Source organism: Pinus tabuliformis, chromosome 2_2 (genome assembly GCF_031772625.1).
Source record: "Pinus tabuliformis cultivar Carrire ecotype Pingquan chromosome 2_2, CPIR1, whole genome shotgun sequence".
Classification (NCBI taxonomy): Eukaryota; Viridiplantae; Streptophyta; class Pinopsida; order Pinales; family Pinaceae; genus Pinus; species Pinus tabuliformis.
Window position 1 is genome coordinate 936,435,697 of NC_142300.1, and position 26,021 is coordinate 936,461,717.

The following is a 26,021-nucleotide window of genomic DNA, read 5'->3' on the forward strand; positions in this document are numbered from 1 at the left end:
GATCTGTAGATGTCCTTGTGGGGGTATCTTCTTGCCTATCCCTTTTCTTGGCCCTTTCCTCATTAAGAGGAGTCTGTAACACAAGAATTTCCATCACCTTTGCTTGAGTTGAAGGGTCTTGCCCTTGACTTTGTTCATCTGTAGAAACCAGCCGGTCTGCCATTGTCTCTTGCTGCTCAGAATGGTGCACTTGCTGTTCTGAATGCTGCACCTCTTTTCCTTTAGATGTTCCTGCTAGTGGAGCACTTTCTTGGGCAGGCTGTTGGGAAGCCGTGGCGGATGAGGTGCCTTCTCCAAGATGCTGAGGAGATGTGAAAAACACCTGTCCAAAAGATTCCAAGTCAACTGATTTTTCAAGGTTCTTGATTGCTTTTTTTGTTATTTCTTCTTCAGTAAGCTCTTCCACTAGTGTGCCCTCTACCCATTCTTGTTGATTGGCATATTGTTCAATTTCAGGGATTCTGTGGTGGGGATACCCTGTGAGCTCGTTTTTTACTCTTCTAAAGCTTATGAAATGTTCAAGGTCATATGGTGACCAATAGAAACTCAGTTTGAGCTTAAGTTTCTCTCTCAAAATCTCGTCGGCATCCTTCCACACTTCTTCCCTTTTATTGAAGATAAAGGGGCCCAATTGATGTCTTATTTTAAGCTGTGCCTTTTTCCTAGCACCATAGAAGTGCTTTAAGTCTGCACTGTTGAATTTCCGATAGTACTCCAAGGCAAAGAGTCTCATGGGGACATATTTTGGTAGTCTGCATGGGGCTAATTCACAACCATAGATCCTTATTACAGTGTGGTTTTGGTAGTAGTACCAGTCAGCGATGTTGTATCCCTTTGAGAGGTGCAAAATTTTGTACATTTCAGCAGTGAGCCTAGGAGGAGGATCTGCTGATAATAGGCAAGTGGCTGGGTAGACAAAGAGGTCAATGAACTCATAGTATGTGTATGGGGAGAGATTAACATGATGGAACACTGATGACCAAAATATCACCGACCTTCGCTCCCCCCTAGCATCCAATTTCTTGAGGAAGAGCAGGAAAATTTCTAATTGATAGTACAGAAGCAAATGATAGATATATGAGGTGTATTTGAATACCCTTTCCCTCTCTAACTTCATGAACTGCTCATGAATCTTATTGGCTATGAAGGTGGCATAGTCATACTTGACAGCAGGGGGCTGTCCTGGAGTAAAGATAGACATCAAAGCAAAGACAGTCTCATCCACAATTTCACTGGTTCTGAATCCTAGGATGTAAGAGATCATGTCTATGAGCATTTTTCCCTCCTCAGTAAACCAAGCATGGTGATAGGGGATTGTGAATCTGGAGTAACACTCTGGTGGCATAAACAACTTGGCAACTCGGTCAACTTCTGCAGAGGACAACTTTGAGGCTTGATCCAGTAATTGTTTCATGGAAAGGGAGAGCAAAGGCTGAGTTGGCTTGAATTGCAGCATCTCATTTATGGACTGAGGGGTAATATAAAAGAGGAGATTTCTAGCAAGGTCCATCATTGCCCTTTGAGAAGGTTCATAGTTAGCACAACATTGATGGATGAGGTTAGGGAAGACATTCACCAAAGGCAGGTAATATAGGCATGTTGGATTCCCATATTCCTAATAGGTCAGCTTTGTTTCTGAATTTATTCCTTATTTCACAGAAAGCCTGAAGGTGAGGCTTGTCTCCCTCCATATCAGCAATTTGATAGTCTCTGTCAGCAAGAGGTATCCACTCTAACTCTCTATGAGGTGCATTTAATGGTGCAATATTGAGGGCAACTGGAGCCTCCATGATTTACTGGGGTTATAGCTGGATTTGGCCTATATTTCAACAGGAAAACAGAATCCTGACAATGGATTTTTCTTGACAGGGAATTTGCAATTCGAGTTCTGTGCGAAGATGGCTCTGCTGAGTAGAACTCAATGGGAACAGAGAGCATACAGGGTTCTGCAACAAGAAAGCTTGAAAACAGTGGAGAGAGCGGGAATTTTACAGGTTTTTTAGTGGTTTTGCAGGTGAAGGGGAGCTGGATTTTGAACTTTAGTGGGCAGTTTATCAGAGTCACAGAAACTGGCAGGTTTACGCTCGATCATATGGTTTAAACAGTGAGGCAGAGTGGAGGAATTTGCGAGCGGCAATGTCTTCGAATTCAATTTAGGTGTATTGGCGATTTTTTGCAGAGAAACTATGAAAAACAGGGTTATGGGCATTCCTGGGTAAATACCTGTTTGTTGGAGACTTTGCGGTGAAATGGAGTTGCAGGTAGAGCCGAGGAGGTCGCGTTGCAGGTTGAATATGCCCGGGTGGCAAACTGGGACGTTAAATGGCGGATTGGTCGTAAAAACTCATGCAAGAACTTTCACCATTGGTCACATAAAAAACAAACAAAAACATCGCTTTCGCGAGTTTTAACGCAAATTTGTGGTTTTTCGGTCTTTTTGGCGCTTTTTGTGCTGACGTCAGCATGATGTCACATGGTCCTGTAGCAGGGTATGGCGGTAATGTGGCGCCTGACGTGGATGGTGACGAGGCGGCCATGGCGGACTATACAGTAGCAGGGGCGCAGACACAAAAGCCGACGCAGAGCTGACGTGGGTGGCGGGGAGGACAGGCGGCAAGTGGTTTGCTATTGGACCGCCTTTGGTACGGGGGCAGTTTGTGTCAGCGCGGGGTCAATGCAATCAAATCGGGCCACACGTCCCCACGTACGGCGACAAAACTGCTTTCTATCGGGAGCTAACCCTCGTATAGCGGGGTCGCTCCAATATCGGTGAGGGCCGTCCGATCTGTCGGGCGCAATCCAACAGCTGACGGGATGCATAGATGCTGGCGTGATACGGTGCGGGGACCTGCTTGTATATTAAATATTATAAAAAATATCACGGGGGAAAAACTTTGGGTTAATGGGTTTTATGTGTGGGCACCGGTGGTTACGGTTATTCATTTAATCAAATATCAAATGAAACCCAAAATGTATTAGTGCGAAGGGTAATAAGGTGAGGTTAATGTGTTGGGGGGGCGAATTGTGGTTATTCATTTAACTGGAGGCTAAATAAACCCGACGGTTTAGATGCGGAAGGGTTCTTATTAAAGTCCCAAGTGGACTTAATAATCCCAAAAAACTATATTATATGGCTATAGTGCCAAGGGGTGGGGATATTTACATTTTTTGGGTTTTTTATATAGTTTTTTGTATGATAAGGATGGGGAAATGATCAAGGGAGCTACATAATAGAGTTTAAATGTTAATATGGGTTTATGGAATGAAATTTCATACACAAATGCTAAGTTTGTAAAGTGAAAACTTAGGCATAAGAAAATGTAAGGAGTATGGAATGATGATTTTTACACAAGAAATGTGGCTTCTTTTCACTAAGTAAACTTAGAGTTTAACTTAGTATTTCTCATAGAATGAAGTGAAACAGGACTTATTGGGCATATCCCAATGTCCTTGAGGGGAAGTTAGTAAAAGATTTCTGGGGAGTGAAGGGGAAATTAGTCATGCTTCCACTATTCTGCAATCCAACAACTGCCATGGTCCTTGTGTTATTGATGAGGTGGGTCCTTTCTTGATAAGGCAAAAGATCACAACCTTGCTTCTGCAACCTCAAACTACCTACCCAGCCTGATACACCTAACATATTTTCTTCCTTTTGATTGGGTGCACTTGGACTAGCAAACCCTGATTCTCCTCTTTTCTTTTGACTACCCTCCTATCTAAATCTACCCTTATCTCTTCCAAGGGCCTAGATTAAGCAGTTGGGCTCCTTAATTACTCTACATAAATACTCATCTGCCAAGCTTTGAAATGTTTGGACAGATATTCATTCTCTATTCTACAATAGCAAATTTAAATATGGAATGGTCCAGATTGAACTGTTGGGCCATCCATCAAGTGTGATAAGCAACAATTTGCACATTTTGAATTTTCAAATAGGATAGCATTGGCATTTTGACTGGCCACTTTCCTGGTCTTTTGGTTTGGGGTTCATTTTCTTTACTTTTGTTGACCAATTTACTCTTTTTCCTTTTGATTTTTCTTTTAGGGCATACCCTCTTTACATTTTTTTAATTTTCCTCATTTGTTTACAAAATATGGAACCTTTGCAGCATGAAAAGATGAACATATTTGGCACTTCCATTGTGAATCATGAAAAATGAAACCTATTGGTATAGGAACCTAAGAGCTAGCACTTTCTAAATTTAGCATTTCTTGTTGCCCACTTTTCAACACTCACTCTCAAAAAGAAAGGGATTATCAGCAACTCTGATCCTGTCTTTGTGGAACTCAAACTTGTCCTTTGATAATGCCTTTGTCAAAATATCTGCATCATGTTCCTCGGTCGAAATGTACAGCAACATCATGATCCTCTTGACCACACAATCCCATAGATGATGATAGCGGATATTTACATGCTTGGACCTATCATGAAACACTGGATTCTCAAAGAGTTTAATACAACTCTGATTATCACAATATATCATGGTAGGATCCATCATCTGACCAAACAATCCCACAAGAATCTTCCGCATCTAGATGGCCTCACATGCAGCTTGACTAGCTGCCATGTACTCTACCTCCACTGAGCTAAGTGCAACTGATCTCTGTTTCCTGCTATACCAAGAAACCGCAGCTGACCCAAGGTTGAAGATTCCTCCGGAAGTGCTCTTCCTGTTTGATGGACTACTTGCCCAATTTGCATCTGTGAAGCCTTGGAGCTTCACTCCCTTTTTCCACGTGTACCATAATCTATATTGTGTAGTGCCTCTGAGATATCTCAGCACATGATTTTCCACCTTCCAAAACAACTTGGTTGGCTGAACCGTAGCTTGACTCAACTGGTTCACTGTAAAGCACAAATCCAGTTGTGTGTTCATCAGGTACATGAGTGAACCCACAAGTTACCAATGAACTGTAGTAGCTACTACCTCACCTGATGTAGCATCCTCCTTCCTCTAGTTACCTGCTAGAGGAGTCTCCATGGGCTTGCGCATATCCATGTGGAAGCGACTCAGTATCTCATTGACATACTTGCCCTGAGACACAAATACTTCCCCATCTCTCTGCCACACCTCCATGCCTAAAAAGTAGTGCATGAGGCCCATGTACTTCATCTCAAACTCTCTTGCAAGGTCCTCCTTGCAAGACTTGATCAATTGATCATCACCTGTCAAAATCAGATCATTGACATAAAGTACAATAATTAATATCTTACCTTCTACCATGATGTGGTAGAGGTTTGCATCCGCTTCAATCTTGGTGAAGCCCAATCCGGTGAAATAGCTGTCAATCTTGATATACCAAGCACGAGGTGCTTGCTTCAGCCCATACAATGCTTGCTTGAGCCAGCACACATGCGACTCACGATCGAAGGTCTCAAATCCCTCGGGCTGCTCTATGTAAACCTCTTCCTCAATCTCCCCATTGAGGAAAGCTGTCTTCACATACATCTAATGGATCTTCCAACCCATCTGAGCCGATAGTGCTAGAATCGATCTGATCGATGAGTACCTTGCAACAGGAGCAAAGGTCTCATCATAGTCAATCCCCTCTACCTGTGAGAAACCACGAGCAACAAACCTTGCCTTGTGTTTCTCAATACTGCCATCGGGATGTAACCACTAACTTGTCCCCCAGTCTAGGAACAACATCCCACACACTATTCCGCATGATAGAATCATACTCCTCTACTGTCGCATCCACCCAAACTGGCTGCTGCACTGCCTCCTCAAAAGAAGAAGGCTCAATCAATACACACTCCCCAACCAGGGCAATGTAGCCAGTGTATCTATCAATAGATCTCCTATATCTACGCTAAGAGGATGACTGCCCCACATTCTCTCTTGCATCCTACATCAATCTGTTAGCTTCCCTTGAGAATTTTTGCCCATCTCTGGAAGACTCTCCAGCAGTGGTGATCTCCACTACTAGAATCTCTACATGTGAATGATCCACATCATTAGGAGGCTCCTCCTCCTTAGGAACTAAAAGTTCCTCATCATCACCATGCAACTTGAGCTCCCTCTCAAGTGACACTTGCATGGCTCGTTGCTCATCAAAATTCAGATCCCTGCGCACTACAGTTCTCTTATTGGCAAGCAGAAACACACAATAGTTGTGAGGTGTATCCGTGTACCCCACAAGTATTCCCAACTCAGATTTTGGGTCTAGCTTCTTTTGAGCATCTTTGGTCACACGATAGAAGACTAGTGATCCAAAGATGCAGAAGTGACTCACATCTGGTCGCTTCCCCGAAAAAACCTCCATAGGTGTTGTTATCACTTAGAATTGCAGTCAATGTATGTAATGATGTCCAAAAAATTTCATATTCAAAAAAGAGTTGTCTAGTGGTTATGTTCCTATGTGTGTTACTTAGGGATCATGTTTTAAAAAGATATTTATGTGAGTCATTTTCAAAAACCGTTTATCATCCTCCATCATAATTGTTTAAGGCATGTCTTGTCTTGTTTGCGTCATTAGTCCTTTGCGCAGTTTCGCAGCGCAGTCTGATTGGCCAGTTTGGCAGCGCAATAATGTTTCCACCTTTTCGTAGCGTGTCAATAATCAGCCATTTCGTAGCGCATTTCGTTAATTTTTCACTGTCTTCGCTACTAAATCGGGGATTCAGGGATTTTGCAGCGCGTTTTCTTGAAATGTCAAGTCTGGGGGGATGAGTCATTAGGTCCGTCCATAGATTGTCAGTTGATGTCCTCTCCAGTTCATTATGGGTCATCATTCCGCCATGAGGTTCAGAACCACGCACATAAACATCATTCAAAGTGATTTTATGATGTATGGTAGTGTCATGATATTTGTTATTAGTGCGTAAACTGACTTGCTTGTATGACAAGACTGTTGAAGCGCAAAGGAGCCCGAGTTTTCATTTAAAAGAACCTGATTGCAAGCGAGCCTGCATTCCAAAGTTCGAAGTTGCCTTTTGAGTGGAAGCTGCTATTAGTTCTCTGTCCGAAAGTTTTCAAAGTAAAATGGAAAAGAGGGAGCATCAATCCGGTAGGTGTCAAAGAACAGAACCGGAGGGGATTGATCTTACGTTAAAGGATGAAGGTGTAGCAAGAGCTTTTAAAAATGCTGGTTGCTGGAGGTTTTGCGAGAAGTTGCAGGGAGGGCATGCAGAGGTAACAAAAGCTTTTGCATTGAATTTTACTGGTTTAAACTCTAAGGTGTCAATGCTAGAATTCCCTGTATCTCCAGAAGCCATTTCTAATGTGACCGAGATTCCTAGAGGGGGACATGAATGGTTCAAAAATTTCAAGTTCGATATGAGCTCATGTAAGGAATTTTTGAAGGAGCCTTATGTAAATGAGGATCTTACCAAGGCTGTGCCAAGGAGTTACTTGAAGGAACATTTTGCACTGCTCCTTACAGGCATCCAAAAATATTTAACATGCGAAGGGAGGTATAACAAAGTTTATTCCTATCATTTTAAACTTTTGTTACATTTCACAGGCAAAGCATCAATAGATATCCCTTTCTACTTGTTCAGAAGCCTTAGTAAAATGTGTGATAAAATTCAACTGAAAAAAGATGACTGTGAAACATCACTGTTTCACCATGGTTTGGTAAAGCTGTTAGTGTTAGATGGTTTGCAGAAGATTGGTAAAGATTGGAGCTCCTTTATTTTTATGGCTGGCTTTCAGAGCAAGACAGGCCTCACTCCATTGCCTGTTAGGGAAAGAGAAGAAACAATTGAGGAGCCTACTCTTGCTGACCTTAGAAAGGAAGTGAAAGATCAGAAGAAGTCTAAAACCAAGTTGAAGAAACCAGTGAAGCCCTTGGTAGTCAAGGAGACACCTCAATCATCATCAAAAGAGAAGCTCAAACAAAAGAAGGATGCACCTGGACCAAGTGAAGTTGAAAGGGTATCAAGAGTAAAAACCAGAGGTCAGTTAAGCAAGGAGAAAGGTAAGTCAATTGCTGTTGAAGAAAGTCCTGTGTCAAAAGCTAGTTTAACTGATTTACTTGATGCAATTGAGCTTGAACAAGATCAGTCAGTACAGATTGAGCCAATAGAGTTTGAACAGGACCAGCCAGTGCAGCCAATGCACATTGACTTAACCCAATCCTCACCAGAAAGTATGAAGAAATCAAAGGCTTCTAAAAGGTTACGTTTTGAGGAGCCTAGTGAAGAATATGTGTTTAAGCCACGGAGGCCAATTACAAGAAGACAAATGAAAGAGGCCGAGAAAGTGCAGAAAGAGGAGGCAGCTGTAAAAATGCCCAGCACAGAGTTTCTTGAAGTTTTGACTAAAACAGTGCATGCAGCTAGGCATAAAGACAAGAGTAAAAATGTTATTATTAGTCAAGGAGGAAATGTCATAGCTATCAAGAACCAGGCAGGAACAACCCAGGAAGAAGTGGCCCAGATAAAGAATGTTTCTAGAGAACGTGCAGTGAAATATGCTAATTATAGAAGGGTTGTATTAAAAGGCAGCACAAGCCTAGTGGGTCAAGCTGACTCGGGGTCTGATGTATTTTCATGGACGGTACCAGCACTTAAGCAAGAAAAACTCATAAGAAAGCTGAACATGAGCCTGAGATCAGAAAATAAGGCTTTGAAGAAAGAGGTTAGCAGTTTGAAGGAGAAGCTAGGTAAACTAGCTCACTGATTTAAAAGGAAAAGTGTTTTTCAAGTTTTGATAAATTTTGGTTTAAGCTCCATCATTTTGAAACTATTTAGGTCCCTAACACCTGTACAAAATGTCTGAAGAAATCATGGGTTTAAGCAGAAAGCGTTTCAAGATAAATATGTTCTGTTTTGATAAAAAACAGCAGTTTCGTAGCGCGCGCTACGAAACTGCTGTAGATGCTGTTTTATAAAAAAAACAATGAATTTGATGATGAGGTCAGCGAATTTTGAAAGGAATGCTTTGAGGACAGAAGGGAGATCATACAAGGCTATCATAGCAATTCAAACAGTGACAGGTGTAAGTTTTGGAGAAAAGGTGAAATATTTTGCTTTTTGCTAAAGTTTGCTTAAAGGTACTTTATAACCGAAATACTAGGGTTCTGGTAGGGTTACCGGAATTTTGGGTTTGTACACCTGTTCAGTCCACAAGGCATCCAGATCATGAGACATATGGTGTTATGCATTGTTATTAAGGAATTAAAGAACTTGGAGTGGGGTCTTTAAGTGGTAAAGAATAAGGGAAGACAGGGACCATGAAAACAGGGCACTCCTCTTTACTAGTTAATGAGCCATTTACACAGCTAGTATCCGAGGCCAGCTCATTCAGTGAATGCTCCTTCAACATATCTCGGCCACAACAGAAATGTACAGGTGTCAAAGCTCAAGAAAGGCATCATGCATACGAGGAGATAGAGTTAGAATTTCAATGTGATTAGGACTCTATGTATTTACAACACAATACCTTATGTATTTAATAAGTTTGTTTAAAAATAGATAAGGTTAGTTAATGATGGATCATCGAGCTCCCCTCATGCTGGAGGAGGAGACTCGTGGTAATTCTAGTTTGGTTTTCCTATATATAGAAAGAACTCTGATGTAAGTAGGGTTGGAGACTTTTTGGCTCAGCTGCTGCTCTATGTGCAGACTATGTATATTTTTAACCTAATGCAGATTTCTACTTAGACAACTCAAGATTCATGAAGAGTTCTTGTATGTTCTTGTTATGATGGCATCTTCCAATACTTACATTGCAGTGGTGTTTACTTATGATACTCAGAATTCATCAATGATGCTCTGACTTCCTTCATAGATAAACTAACTGTGTTTCACTGTTTTATATTTGCATTTCTACACTTGAACTCTATAATGCCTTGACTTCCATGCTAGGTAGAATCTTTTGGCTTCACTACTCAGGATTCAAAGAGGGTTTTTAATGTCCTATTGTCTCATGGCTTTCCTCTTTCACTTACTTGCAGTGGTATGAATACATGTTACTTGGAACTCATCAATGATGCTCTAACTTCCTTCATGTATTTATAAACTGTGTTTCCTTGCATTGTATCTTTGTTTTGTTGATGTATAAAAACTCTCTATGCCCTGACTTCATGTTAAGCTGATCTTGCTGTGGTACTGAACATACTTTGACTCCATAGCCCAATGGTAGCCAACCTTCATCTTTCAACCTGTAAACATATACAATCACAAACCATAGAGTTAGCCATCTATCTTATTCTTTAATCAAAATCATTAACCCTTTGAGAGAGCCCTCTCAGGCTGAGGAGGCTAAGCCTCAGCCAAAAGTTTGGTTTGAAATAGTTACTCAAAGTTTTCCTTATCAGCAGCCTTCCAGGGCCTGATTTTGAGATAACAGGTGTCTTCATCCCCAAAATACGATGAGGACTTTTGTTATGAAGTTACACTGTTGTATTGCATGGCTCAGCCCACAGATGAAGTGGTAGGCCTTGGTCATGCAACAGCGCTCGAGCTACTCCCACAATAGATCTGTTCTTCCTTTCAGCCACCCCATTCTGTTATGGGTTATGAGGTGCCGTGAGTTCCCATTTAATTCCTTCTAAAGCACAGAAGTCCTTAAACTGCTGGGAAACATACTCTCTACTGTTATCAATCTACAAGGCCTTTACTTTCATCCCTTATTCTTTCTCTACCAAAGCTTTGAACTCACAAATCTACAAGAAGGTTTGATCCTTCTTTTGCATGAAGTAGATCCAACATCTACGAGAAAAATCATCAACAAAATTAACATAGTACCTATGTTTTGCTGTGGAGGTTATAGAGAAGGGCCCACATACATCTGAATGAACTCGCTCCAGAACTGCTCCTACTCTACTATCCTGATCATGAAAGGAAGCTTTTGCATACTTACCCAAAGTGCAACCTTTGCATGTGCTTGTTTGCTCCAATTTGCACTTGGGTAATCTGGTAGAAATTTGCTGCATGATCTTCAAGGCCCCATGATGCAAGTGGCCCAGTCTCCTATGCCATAACTCGCCAATATCTTGGCCATGCACCACCTCTGCTTTGGAACTCAATGTAGCACAATCTTCCACCTGTAACTTATAGAGATTCTTAATTTGAATCCCTATCTATTTGGTCTGTCCAGTGCCAATATGCCTTAGGAAAACCTTTCCAAAACTAGAGACTACATCATAGCCTTTATCCTCAAGCATAGCAATAGACACAAGATTCTTTTTCAGCCCTAGTACATACATAACATTGAAAAGAGTGAGGGGAGAACCATGCTCCCTCTGAAACACAATTGTACCTTCACCTGAGACACGATACTTTTTGTCATCACCCATATCGATCCATATCTGGAGATCCTTCTCCTCCAAAGCGCTGAAAATATTCTTGTCACCTGACATGTGGAAAGAGGCTCCACTATCCAAGTACCAAAAACATCCCATGCTAGATGAAACCATGCATGCAATAAGTGAGAAATCTATCTCGAACTGTGAAGCTAGTGCATCACCATCAAATTCCTTGGAGGAACCTTTCTTGAACTTCCTCTTTGGGCAATTAGTAGCATAATGGCCCAACTCATGACAATGAAAGCATCTCACCTTCGACTTGTCAAACTTCTTCCATCCTTGAGAAGACTTGGATTTGGATGCCTTCCCTTTCCCTTTCTTAGCTTTAGATGCTAAAGCTGAGTTCTCTTCATCATCATGTTTTGATTAAGATCCATCCCTGGTGCTCTGTCTGATCTCCTCTTGCATCAAATCCAACCATAGTCGTTCCCAATCTGGCAGTTTTCCCTTCCATTCACTGAGTCCTGGTAGCTATGCCAGCTCTTAGGAAGGCCAAGGACTGCTAGACTCACCATATTATCATTAGCTGTAGTGACCCCTACACTTACAAGCTCATCTCTGTAGGTGGTGAGCTTGTTCAGGAACATAGAGATAGTGTCACCCTTTTCACACTTGATCTTTCAATGTTTTTCCTTCAGTGCCAGCTTCCTCTGATCACTACTATTCTAATATAAATCTTTCAATGTTTTCCACATTGCATGCAGAGTCTCCTTCCCATGGAGGCTCGAAATTATGTGATCTCGAACTCCCTCCAGGATGATTCTCCTAGCTCTAGCCACACACTTCTTCCATTCCGACAGTTGAGTAGCATCAGTAGGCTTAGGGACTTCTTAATCAATGAAGTGCTAAAGGCAATTATCTTCCAATACTACCTCCATGTGATCCTTCCAAGATATGTAGTTTGAGTTTCCATCAAGGGCATACTCAAGCGTCAAACCATAGAAAGCCATCAATGAAATGGATGTGATAAGAATTGAGATCTATATCCCGAATAATAACTTCAAATTTCTCTTGCCTGTATACTGTTCATCCTTGATCACCTGTGCTTTGATACCATGTAGAAATTTCACCTATAGATCAAATTGATATATGAAATGTACTAAAGCATAATACATGATCTATTTCTACAAAACATTAAGCGGAAGCATAATTGATTCATGAGCAACATCAAGCATAAACACATATAACTGATCAGGAGAAATTATCAAACATAACACAAGATATATCACCGGGGAAAGAACCAGCATAAAACCCCAACACTGTATTATCAATCAAGTGGAAATCCTCTTCAGGGTACAAAAAGAATCAGCTCAAGAGCTATCCTGCTCTTTCTGCAATAAGAAGATGAAGATCATAGACTACCTAGGCCTCAATATATAGGCCACAAGTCCTCCAATCTCCTATATCACGTAATTCTCTTGGAAATAAATCCTTTTCCATGCAAGGAATACTTACCTAAAATATCCTAGCAACTGATAGTACACTGTCCCACTATCTGAACTCAATTGGGTCTTTGTCTGAACTGACATGCATCAATTATCCATGAGAGAATACTCAGTTATCTAAAAATAATAGTTGTCACATTCATGCAAGCATTAACAAAATATATCTCATTATTTTAACAACTTGTTAAAATAATCTAACTGGACTTGACTAAGTTAAATTAAGCCAACTGATCCTCTCAATATAGAACTGAACCTTATCTCCTTTAATCAAGGGATAAATTCCTAAATCAAGAGAGAAAATAATTGCATGATCTCACAAAGACTTCTAGTTTAATTTTCCATAACTAATTAACTCATGGAGATTAATTAATTAATATTTTAAACTGTTGTTAAGACCAAATTCGTTTTTACTTCTTATAGTTAGACCAGGGACTACTAAAAATAGGAACGGACCCATAAATGCTATTTTTAGAAGTTTCTATTTTTAGCAGTTTCACCTCTCACCCAAGGTGGCCAAAATGCTCACTGGCCAAATTGCTATTTTTAGACGTGCTATTTTTAGTAGATCTATTTTTAGCACTTTCTAAATTTAGCATTTCTTGTTGCCCACTTTTCAACATTGACTTATATCACCATCCACTATTTTAAAATTGTAAGGGTACAATATATCTTGGTACAATATAAATATACATATACATACACACACACACACACACACACACACACATATATATATATATATGTATGTATGTATATGTATATGTCTATGTATATCTATATATATATATATATATATATATATATATATATATATATATATATATATATATATATATATTGTAGGAATTTACAGGGTAAGTTCCTCAGACAGAACACCAACGGACACCACTCACAAACAGATTGCAGATCAATACACTAGTATTGTTGACATGGTTAAAACCATTAAAGAGGGAAACAATCCACAGCTTGAGCCAACGCGGCCACTTCAGGCAATTTATTAATAAAAGAATGAAAATTTACATAAGATTCTCTCCTGAACGGTTACACTACAAATGACCCTCCATGCTCTTTAAATAGAGATCATGGACCAATCGGGTGTTAAGCCATGGATCAAGTGTCGGTAATGTCGAGGAGAGAATGAATCGTCGGATCACTACATATCGTGACCATTGTATTGTAAGTTACAAAAGTACATAGTAAAGAAACACACTTTACCTAACTCTACACTAAGCCAAGTTATACTTAACTATTTCTTATGTGTCGGAATATCCTAACATCCCCCCTTAAGAACAACATGGGATAGGATTGAAGGATGTACAAATATGACACAATAGGAGAAGGAAGGAGGCATTAGAGCCTATCCCCCTTTAGTGACAACTTCCTAAACTCCAACCATAAATCGAAGTTTAGTAAACTTTGCCTCTGTGATACTTTGCTTTTGCTGAAGAAAGGGAAGTGGAACTTTGTTTCTTGCAAACCCATGTAATAGGTCCTGAACCATGAGTGAACACATAACTTGCAGTAGACTTCCAATCATCAGGGTCACCAACCCAATCAGAATCAGTGAAACCAACCAATAGAGGAGATGCTTCTGCACTGTAATGAATCCCAAACTGGACTGTACCTCGAACATAACGAAGTATTCTTTTAGCTTCCTTCCAATGACTTTCATGTGGGTTTTGCATAACCAAGCAATAAGGCCAACAACAAAGGAAAGGTCAGGATGAGTATGGCTCAGATACAAAAGTTTTCCTACAAGTTGACGGTATAAGGTAGCATCAACTTTAGGGGAAGTACAAGTGACTGAAACTTTGGCTCCAGACTGAAAGGGATAAGGGGCTAGCTTAGAGTCATCCATGTGAAAATGGCATAGAAGACCACAAGCATACTTGGATAGGGAAAGGGAAATACCTTCCTTGGATTGCAAGACTTGAAGACCAAGAAAATAATGCAAGTGTCCTAAGTCTGTCATTTCAAACTTCTTTTTAAGGCTAGACTTCACATGGTTTATAAGGTTGGGATCACTACCAGTGAGGATAAGATCATCAACATAAAGAATAAGAATGATAAGAGACTTGCCCACTTTCTTGGTGTAGACATTATTGTCAAAATGGCACCTAGAACAGCTAGTTTCTAAAAGAAAGATATCCATTTTGGCATACCAAGCCCAAGGAGCTTGCTTGAGACCATAAAGGGATTTCTTAAGCCAACATACAAAGCTGGAGTTTGTTTATATAAAGCCAGTAGGTTGTTCCATATAGATTTCTTCATGCAAGTCCCCATGCAAGAAGGTAGATTTAACATCCATCCGATGGACTTCCCATTTTAAAGAGGCAGCAAGGGAAAGAACAAGGTGGATAGAGTTCATTTTGGCAATAGGGGAGAAGGTTTCAGTATAGTCAATGCCTTCAACTTGTGAAAAACCCTTAGCAACAAGACAAGATTTATGTTTATCAACTTTCCCGTCTGGTCCATACTTGGTTGTGTAAACCCATTTGCATCTAACAAATTTTTGTCCCTTTGATAGAGGAACAAGATCCCATGTATCATTTTCCAATAATGAATGATATTCTTCATTCATAGCTGCGTCCAAATCTGGATGGCCTGAAGCTTCTGCAAAGGTGTCAAGATCATAATTCGTTGAAGCTTGAGCCAGTAAAGAAGAGGCTATATCAAACTAAGAACGTGTATGTCCCTGATCTATAGGATCACCCGAAAGAGCACCTGCTGCATCCCGAGTAGCACAGACCCATTTTGGACGCTAAGGAGCTGAAGAAGGATCCTAAGAAGGTGGGGGAGGATTGTCATCCCCACTTTCATCATCCGAAGAAGAATATTTTCAAAAGTAGAAGAGATAGAAAGAGGTGGCACATCCACCGAACTAGGCTCGTAGGCCGATATAGTTTCAGAAAACTTTTCATCTATTCTAATGATAACATTTTTGGACTTAAGTGGAATAAGTCCATATCCTTTGACATCTTCAAAATATCTAATAAAAATACATTTTTCTCTCTTAGGTTCTAAAGCTTTATGTTTCTCATCTGGAATATGGGCCCATGCTTCACTTCCAAAAACACGAAAGTGACTTACATCTGGTTTAATTGAGCTCCATGCTTCTTCTAAAGTGATATTATTTAAAAACTTAATAGGAGTGCAATTTATTATGTAATTTGCACAGTTAATTGCTTCTGCCCAAAAATTAAGACTAAGTCCTTTAGATTGAAGCATATAATTAGCCATTTCCTTTAAGGTGCAATTCTTCCTTTCAGCTACACCATTTTGTTGTGGAGTATATGGAACAGTATGTTGCATTTGAATTCCATTCTCAGTGCAAAAGTTGATGAATTTGTTGTTAACATATTCTTCACCATTATCAGATATTAGCTTAAGAATTTGATGTCCAAATTGTTTTTCAACAAAGGCCAAAAACATGTTAAATACTTCACTCTTGAGTTTTAAGAAGTATACCCAAGTGCGTTTGGAGAAATCATCAATGAAGGTTAAGAAATACTTGTAGCCAGAGAATGAAACAACTGTAAGTGGACCACATAAATCACTATGCACAAGTTGTAAAGGGGCTGAGGTGTGCCAAGAGGCACATTTTTCAAAACTATCTCGATGATGTTTTCTAAGTACACTTCCGCAACAAACATCATCTCTGCAAGATACCATTGGAAGACCTATCACCATATTTTCTTTACATAGATTCTGAAGGGAGCGATAGTTTAAGTGACCAAATCGCTCATGCCAAAGTTTGCTCACTTTATCATTATGAGAAACAAATACCAAGGGAAGATTTGATGACCCAAAGTTGTTAAAATTATACAACCTTGTAGAATCATCAGCAATGCCAGTAGCTAAAATATGTCTAAGATCTCTTAGATCCTTAATTACAACATCGTGAGGTGAAAATTCAATGATTGTACCTTGACCTGAATGAGTTATCTGATATACAGATAGAAGGTTGCAGGATAAGGTTGGAACACATAATACATCATTAAATTGACCATTGTCTATATGAACCATTCCAGTTCCTACAACACTAAGATATCTATCATCGCCAACATATCTATTTTTGGTGTTACAATCATTAAAGAAGAAAACATGGCTTTGTTTTTGGCCATGTGATAAGAAGCTCCAGAATCAATGAGCCACTCATGAGAATTAGAAGAAGAAGATACATTTAGTGCATATCCAGACTGAGATGTTTGACAACCACATGCAGAAAGTGTTATTCCTGAAGATGAAGTTGAAGTTGAAGAGTGCTCCAAATGGATGTTATGCTTCTTCATTGCTGCTTCCAAGGCTTCCATCTTCTTAAAGAATTTGGATTCTAAGTGGCCATCTTGATTACAAAAGTGGCAATGTCTATCAATCTTCTTCCCTTTGTTTTTATTTTCCTTATCATTTTGTTGAAATGATTTTTCATTTTGAGGCTGAAATTGCTTAGGACCCTTGTTTGGTTTAGGACCATTCTTTTTAGGATACGGCTTCTTAGGATTCTTTGAATTTGGTTGCTGCTGGGTGGCTAAGGCTTTCTTAGAAGAGTTTCCAAGATTAAGAAGACCAAGGTGTAAGAGTTTTTCTTGTTCTCTTATTAAAGAATCACAAAAGGAATCAAAGGAATGGGACTTGTAGACTTTTCGTTGAGAAACGAAGGCTTCTGTTGTAGAATGGAAGCTGCAAACAAACACAGAGTAGGCTGGTCCCAACTTAGTAAGAGTGGAATAGATAAGGTTACAATCTTCTTTCTTAACCTTAACACCTTCCAAGAGAAGTCTGAGGGTCTTGAACTTGAACAAAAAATCTTCAATGGAAGAAAAATTATTGGGGTCCAATGTAAGCAACTCATTTTCGAGTTGATGGGATCTAAGTTCATTTTTAATTCCAAAAGCTTTAGTGATCTGTTTGATTGCTTCATCAGGAGTATCAAGTTCTGCGATATGGAATCTAAGGTCTGGAGAAATAGACGTCCCTATCAACCCACGTGCTTGATATTTCCTATTTTCCCATTTGGCTACGTTATCTTCATCTTTCGGTTTGGTTTCATGGCCTGAGGCTATTCTGTAAAGACCTTTACTTCTAAGTAAATCCACAATGTAGGACCACCATTGGAACTAGTTGGTGCTATCAAGAATAACTTGGCATGTACTTTCCATTTTAACGAAACTGAAGCTATAGATGCTAAAACTAAGTGTTCCAATGGAAAGATTTTGAAAAATTACACTGATTAAAAAAAACAAAACGGCTCTGAAAACGGATTCTGGATGAGGTTATGGCTTTCTGAAAAAAAGTTGATGCAGGAATGTGCGGAAATGAATGATAATGTTATATTAAAAAAAAATCCACCCCCTTTCCAAACTTAATCTAATTAGATCAACAAAAAGAAGACTTGAACTCAAGACCTCTACCCTCATAAAGTAGCTTTGGACCAAGTGAGCTAGATTAAAAGTTTAGTAATTTTTGGAAAAGAGGAAGGTTTTTTTTTTGTTTTTTTAGTCACTAAAGCTTTGGGCTGCGTGCTTACTTGAGAAAGCTCTTCTTTCCCTACAAAACCAAAAACAAAAAACTCAGCATGGACATACAAAAAAAAAAAAAACTTACAACTTGAAGTTAGCTTTAGCTGGAAACTAAATATTTTCCTCAATGTTTCTGATTTTCCAAGATCACACCAAGGCACAGCAGAAAAGAGCATACACATGAGAAAAATCCTTCCTTTATGTTTGTAATTTGCCCAAATCACACAGAGTCACAGGGAAAAGAGCATACACAAAAATGAAAGGTATAGATCCGGTAATAAAAAAAAACAAAGAGCTAAATAAACTAAAATATACAGAGAGAAAATAACTAGAAACTGCAAATAAACATTGTATACCTCCAGATCTTAAAAATGATGTAGCTAGGGCTACTAGAAACCTTTTCACGTGAAACAAAAGGGGTTCTTCATTGGAACAAATGCTCCTAACACAATAGAGCAGTCCTCTCGGCCCGAAAGCAGTCAAAAACAGTAGATCTAGGAAACAACAGTCAGATGCAGTTCTATTGGCTTCAAATTTGGATCACCAATATATGCGACCCTCAAATAGCTTTGATACCATGTAGGAATTTACAGGGTAAGTTCCTCAGACAAAACACCAAAGGAAACCACTCACGAACAAATCACAGATCAATACACCAGTATTGTTTACATGGTTAAAACCCTCAAAGAGGGAAACAGTGCACAGCTTGAGCCAATGCACCCACTTCAGGAAATTTATTAATAAAAGAACGAAAATTTACATAATCTTCTCTCATGAATGGTTACACTAAAAATGACCCTCCATTCTCTTTAAATAGAGATCATGGACCAATCTAGTGTTAAGCCACGGATCAAGAGTCGGTAATATAGAGGAGAGAATGAACCGTTGGATTGTAAGTTACAAAAGTACATAGTAAAGAAACACACTTTACCTAACTCTACACTAGACCAAGGTATACTCAACTATTACCTATGTGTTGGAATATATATATATATATATATATATATATATATATACTTTGTACGCCTTTGGTCAAATATAGATATATTTGATCAAAGGAAAATATATCTGTATTTGCCTTTGGTCATTATTTAGAGGTTTGCTTCATTTCTCAACAATTTTTTAGTGTTAATCACCTCTGAGTGTCATCACCTTTTTGATAAGATTTTGTTTCATTCTTTCTTTCTTCTTGTCAATTCAGGTTTGTATGCATAGTTTGATTGTTCAATTTGAAAAGTAATTCTTATATTAATTCCATGTGGTTTCTTTTTGTCAGCAATCAAGTTGCATTCATATGGTTTTTTGCATTTGAAACATTAAAAGAAAATAAAAGAAAAACAATTATTTGCATTTCATTTAGGGCTTTGATTTTGATTGGAATAGTGAAGTTGAGGAGATCAATTGTTGCGTCACTTGTTTATTGCATTGTTGATTGATTTATTCTTCCCCTACTCAGTTATGCCTTTCATTGTTAAAATGAAAATGAAAAGAGTTCTTTTGTCATTATATTAGTTGCATCATAGGCGTGTTTATGTCACATCGAGTTTTGAGCCTTTAAATTGAAACATAATTCAAGATAAAATCTAATTTTTTTTTGAATCAATATTAAGGACCATTTGGAACATTAACGACACACATAGAGGTCTAGGCTAGAGGCATGTTTTGACCTCTTTAAACGTAGGAGTTGTCGTTCTTTGTCAGCATTACATTTTGGGGTGATATCTTAAGTGTATTGAATTGTTCGCCATGTACCTTCAAGTATATCATATGGCGCTCCACGCAGATAAGTATATCAGGACACCCTCATCATACGGTTACACATTAGATAACACTACTACAAATTGTGCTTCCATGTGCCTTTGGGTATATTTTGGAAGTCCCCACTAGGTTTTTATCCCACCATAGATAATTGAGTCGGTCACCTTGCACACTATGATATACCAAAGATAGCATTCCAGGATATTGTCTTCCCGTATGTAAATCATTAGTTTTCCAAGGTGATATATTTTAGTTCATAGTTCTTGGTAAACCATTTTTCCTAGTTACCCCTATTTTGATTTATTTTTGTTGTTAATTTATAAAATTAAATAATCTTGGAAGAAAATCCTCACCATGGAATAAATCCTTAGTGGATCTTGGGTAGAGAATAATGGCAATAGTTCATGAGTCTGTTAGTCAAGGAAACCCATCTAAATGGAATCCTAGTCCTTTTCCTCCTTTTCGAAATATTGGTGCTCCTTATATGGTAATGTTTTCCCTTCCCAAATTTACCATTGCTTTTCCAATGGGTTATTTTTGACCTCTTTGGTTTTGAATGTCAAAACTATTGAAAAGTGTAACTAGGTTTGGTCATCATAATGACATGTAATAATGATTTTTGTAAATGATGAAAAGAAGAAAATAAAATTATTTTGGTAACGTTGCTTCATGGGTTTCAAGAGCAATAGATTTTATTTTAGATGGCTCCCATTTAGAGCCTTTAGGATTTGTCATAAAAGTCATAGAGATTCAATGTCATCTATGAAGAATATATATGAGTCTATAAAAGTGTCTAGAAGAACTCCAACAACAAGCACTAATTCTCCTCTTCAAGTCACCCTCGAGACAAAAAGAAGAACTCACGTTGGCTCACCTATTTGGAGACACGACAGTTATAGACATTTTTGGGCACTACAACCCCAATCAAACATGTCCATAAACCAAGGGCTCCTAAGTCCCTAAAAGTGTTGTTCCATAACCTAAAATAACAAGGTCAGTTGATTACATCATCTCCCAGAAGTTCTCCATGAAAAACTGCTCAGAACTGGTCAAAACTGGACCATCTCACCTGCTCCATGATCAAAGTGCGACGCATCCCACCTAATGCACAAGGGAGGTGCGATGCATACTAAAAAACCCTTCTATGGGGTGTGATGGGCGAGAGTGGACAAATGGCAGAGACAGTTTGCGAGGTGGATGATCATGGAATCTTCTAGAAACTTCTCCTGTGACACTTGCCTCTTTGAATTCGCCCAGGGATGAGTAAGAGATCATCAAACTCCAAGTGGAATCAAGAACTATCAAAGAGAGGACACTAATCAGAATCCCAGAAGCTGACTCACCCCCATGCAATCATCTATATATGGATCCCTCATCCCAGAGATCCAGAGGCTAGAATTTTGTATCTTGTAAGGAAGTGTTGTCGGTTTCTTGTTGGAATATTATAGTGTTGGGTGATCTAAGCTTTTCATGAGGTGAAAGAAGGGCTTTCATGTTGGAGGATGACACTGGGTTAGAACAATTGGTTGTAATCCTCTTTGATTATTCTTGATATTAATAAAGTTATTCAAGTTTTCCTCCACATTCTTGTATGTTTGATGATATATGAATTTGTGTGGTCAATATACATCTGGTCCTATATTGTTTATGATTGTAGATCTTTTTTCTTCGATAGTATTATGCTGCTTTGATTCCATAGGTGCTCTTTGAAGCTGGGTAGATGAAGGAGAAGCGACAAGGATCTGTCAGAAGGGAGAGGAACCGAGCAAGGAACCAAGCACAAGACTGAGGTTGGTGTCCTTCATTCCACTCTCATCTACTTCTCATAAAGGAAAACAAAAGTAGTTTTAGTTTGTTTGTTTCTAAGATAGCTACCAGTCTTAGTGGGACTAGCAGCTCCGAGTGGACACTAGATTTCCCGATAACAAAATGGTGACTCCGCTGTGGAGCAAATAGATTGTTTGTTTGTCTATATTTGTTTGTTCTATAAACTTATAGACGGAGCCTGAAGTCAAGCCAGCTAGCCTTCGAACTGCATTTAATATGCAAGTGAAAATGCTGCTTCAATCTATCTCCAGGTTTTGTTTATAAACTGAACAATCGATTTTCAAACTTTCTAATTACTCTAGTGGTGGCTCTAGTAACCTCATTAGATCAGCTCCTATGATTTCTATTTACTGTACATCATTTGCTCGACCTAAATCCCTGAACTGAGCTACAAATTGTGACCAAGATCCAGGTAAAGTCTCATCTTGGTACCATCTCACCCTCTCTTCAAGGAAACTAGTATGCATCACACCTCCCATGTGCAGTAGGTGGGATGCATCCCTGTTTCCCTATGTTATAGGTGTAATGATCAGAAAAGGCTAATTTTGCCTCCAGGTTTTGGTTTTTCTTCACTCTTTTCAACTTTATTCAGGAGTTTGGTTGTCTGTGATCAGTATACCACTGTGGAAACCCCCTTCCTTTCCATCATTTCGCCTCCATTGTGCAAAGAATTGTGAATGTCTTTATGTATTTTCTGCCATTATCCAGTTCTCTTTTACAAAGTAGTAGCATAGTCGAACTGTCGTCTTTTGATTTGAAAGTGTCACAAGTGTTGTTTTCAGTCAAAGAAAAGAATTCTATTGTTCTTGATGGTCAATTATACAGTTTCTCTTGTATTTGATTTGAATTAGTAGTTTTTCAAGTGTCGAAAGCAGTTTTCAATTCAAAATAGTAAAGAGTCGTCATTATCTTCCTTTCGTTTTAAAGAGAATTTTTTTAGTACTGTCGCTTTGAAAAGATAATTCAGATTTGTACTTAGCATTCTTCTTGTCATTCACACATTAAGAAAGCTGAAAAAAAATACATGCATGTGCATTTACATTTAGACTGCTTGTTGGTTTGATTTAGGATAGTGCATCTAGTGTGTGCTCTCTGCTCTATGTTGAAAGAATATCATATCTCTTTCTTTAGTAGCTAGGATTTTCATTGCAAAAAGAATATTAAACGATTGTTTATCATCTTAGATTGAATTTTAGGAATTGTACATCTACATCACGCGGTGAACCTAAAAGGAAAATTTCTTAAGAAATATCAACTGTAAAATAAATTTAATGAACCTAAAAACGCTTTGGAACCTAACGCACAACATCTAGAAGTCTAGGCTAGAGACGTATTCTGGCGTCGTAAAGCCTGGTAACTGTCGCTTTCACTGTTCGTTGGGTGATTCCTCCTCTTTGAGACGACAAGTGACAATATGGACTTGTGCTCCCACGTACCGTCAAGTATATATTGGGAGACCACAATAGGCTATATCCTTTATCCATAGGAAGCCGTGTCTGCTGCCCTATTGATCGCAATGCACTGAACACAGCATTCGGGAAGATTGACTGCCCTACCATAAAATGTATTCTGCAGTTTTGCAATTGGTTTGGTAATCCAACTGTCTAGATTTCTAGAGTAGTCTCTTTCATTCCTTTTCAGACTCCTTAAAGGAAAAGGTCCATCTGAGCACTTGTCACTTCAGGCTCATTAAAAATCGAAGGCGACTAGAGTCATCTTTTGTTTTTTCTCGACTCTTAAAAATTGAAAAAACAAGTTGTGTCAAAGCGTCTAAAATTTATTTTAATTGGAATAATATCACCATTCCCGCATTAGTCTTAGGTTGAGAAAAATGGAGTCCACCAACCAAGGAGTTCCCCTTGAAGGAAATCCTAGTCCTTTCTCCTCTTGGGGAGATGTTGATGCACCTCATATGGCCACATTGTCACTTCCAGGATTAACAATTGGCTTGCCTATATGGCTCTTCTCGACCTCTGTCATTCAGAATACCGCGATTCCTGAAAAATCGAGTCAGCAACTAGATGATACTAAAGTTACCCCCCAACCTTCTACTTCATCTGATTCTCCCTCTCGTCCTTCCTCTTCGCTTGATAAAGCTGGTAAGGCCCAAAACCAAGTAACTAAGAAGAAGAAGGAGAAGAAGAAGAAAGAGAAAAAGAAGAAGGAGCCAAAGGCGAAAAGGGGCAACCATGCTTCGTCTAGCGAAAATCCACACACTGCACCGTCCAGGCCTAAATCTCCATGTGCCTTTTGCAAAGGAGACCACTACCACCGAGATTGTCCCTACATCCCTCGGATATTAAGGGACTGGTCTCCCTGTTTGCATAATCTGGTGTCATCGACCTCTGGCGATCATGTTGAGAGCAGACCATCAACTAGTGAAAGTGAAGTCCCTGGACAAAATGGAAAATTTAAATTTCCTTGTAAACTGTGTGAAGGCAATCACGCCGTCCACCGTTGTCCCTTCCTAGACGAAGCTAAAAGAGTTTTGGATGACCATCCAGCTTCAACGCTACGACTTCCTCCTGGATATAAGAAACAGTTACCGAGTTCGTCGCTAGTTAAAAATCCAACCGACACGCCATTGTGGTCGGTCGAAGCATATGTCATTGAAGATAAACCTGTTGAACCCATACCAGATGAAAGACAAAAGGTTGAGGTGGCAGTCGACCCGGTCTTGTCATTGGAAGGTCCATCTTCAGATGACACAATCACTGAAGAGAATGAGAACAACACAGTCCAAATTATTTTCATAAACACAGACTCCAATGAACATGGGGGCAGTCTACCCGTTCCTTTACTGCAGGAAGGAAGTTCGTCAGAGTCATATTCGACCGTCTGTTCGGTCCCACCTCCAAGCAACCTAGTCGTTTCTTTGGATTGGAATCTACTAGGCAGACCCCGGGTACCGACCAATGTACCATTCTGAATCATTTTACAAGCTTACAAAATGATCATGGTCGGTACCATCATAGATGAAGGGGCTTCTGTGAGTATCCTTTCCTCAATTTCTTGGGAAGCACTTGGTTCGCCATCGCTTCTGCGTGAGATAAGAAATCTGACAAGCTTCGACAAAGGAACTAGTCGACTGTTAGGGATCCTTCCCAGTGTGCCCATAAAGTTGAGAAGGAAAACTGTTTACATGAATTTAATGGTAGTCCAAGGACCTTTAGGTTACAATCTACTCCTAGGACGCGACTATATTTATAGCATGGGAGCCATTGTCTCCTCACTCTTTAGAGTAATGTGTTTTCCGCATGAAGGCAGAGTGGTCAAGCTCGTAGACCAGCTGTCGTTTCCTAGCTCACACATAGCTAATAGTCAAATACCATCCCTAAATGGTATTTTCATGAAAGGAATGTCTCATCAATCTCCAGTCCATCCACTTGAAGAGCGCGAGTGATTCAGGAGGACATGAGTAAAACCTAGGGGGCATGCACCTTGGTTTGTTTCAACAGGAAAACCTTGGGTATAGGGTAGGTTTCCGCGGAGGATATATGACTATTCTGACACACCTGTCCATTTAGGAAAATGGGATTATACTGGAATAAGATTCCCTCGTCAAAGTTATGTGAGTGGAGGCGACCGCGCCACTCACCTTTGTCTATTTCGGTAGACATCGCCAAGGAAGCATTTTGTCTGCAACACGGATGGGGAGCTTTCATATGGTAACCTGGAAACATTTCGCTATACCTAGGGGCATGAAAACCTCTTGTGAGCAAGCGAGAAATGACCAACTAAAGTTAACTCTATGATTTCGCTGACTTCAACCGCCTAGGTCAGGTGAGTGGTCAAATCGACCATTCATCTTCGCAAGGGCCACCATGGCACCGGAAAACTAAAGGAAAAAGTTTCTTACCTAACCTTGGTAGTGATCTTGGTAGTAAAGTAGAGGGGCATAGTTGGTCATTCCTAGCTTGCATGTGAGAGGCACCGAAGCATAGTTTCGAATGGTACAAGCTCCCTAAAAATTGAACCTATTGATGAGACATCCTTATTATACGACTGGCATGAGCAGTTTTTATGTGGAGTTCAAGCTCGTTAAAAATTAAACATAAGCAATGAGAAAACGTTCCTCCAGAGTTTAAGCTCATTAAAAGATGAACCAATTCTGGTAAATAACCATTGTGAATGCATTATCATTAGCTTTTGAGCCCTGGTCGTGTTCTCATCATCACCTCCACTCTGTTTTAGCCGATCATTCACCTCCATTTGA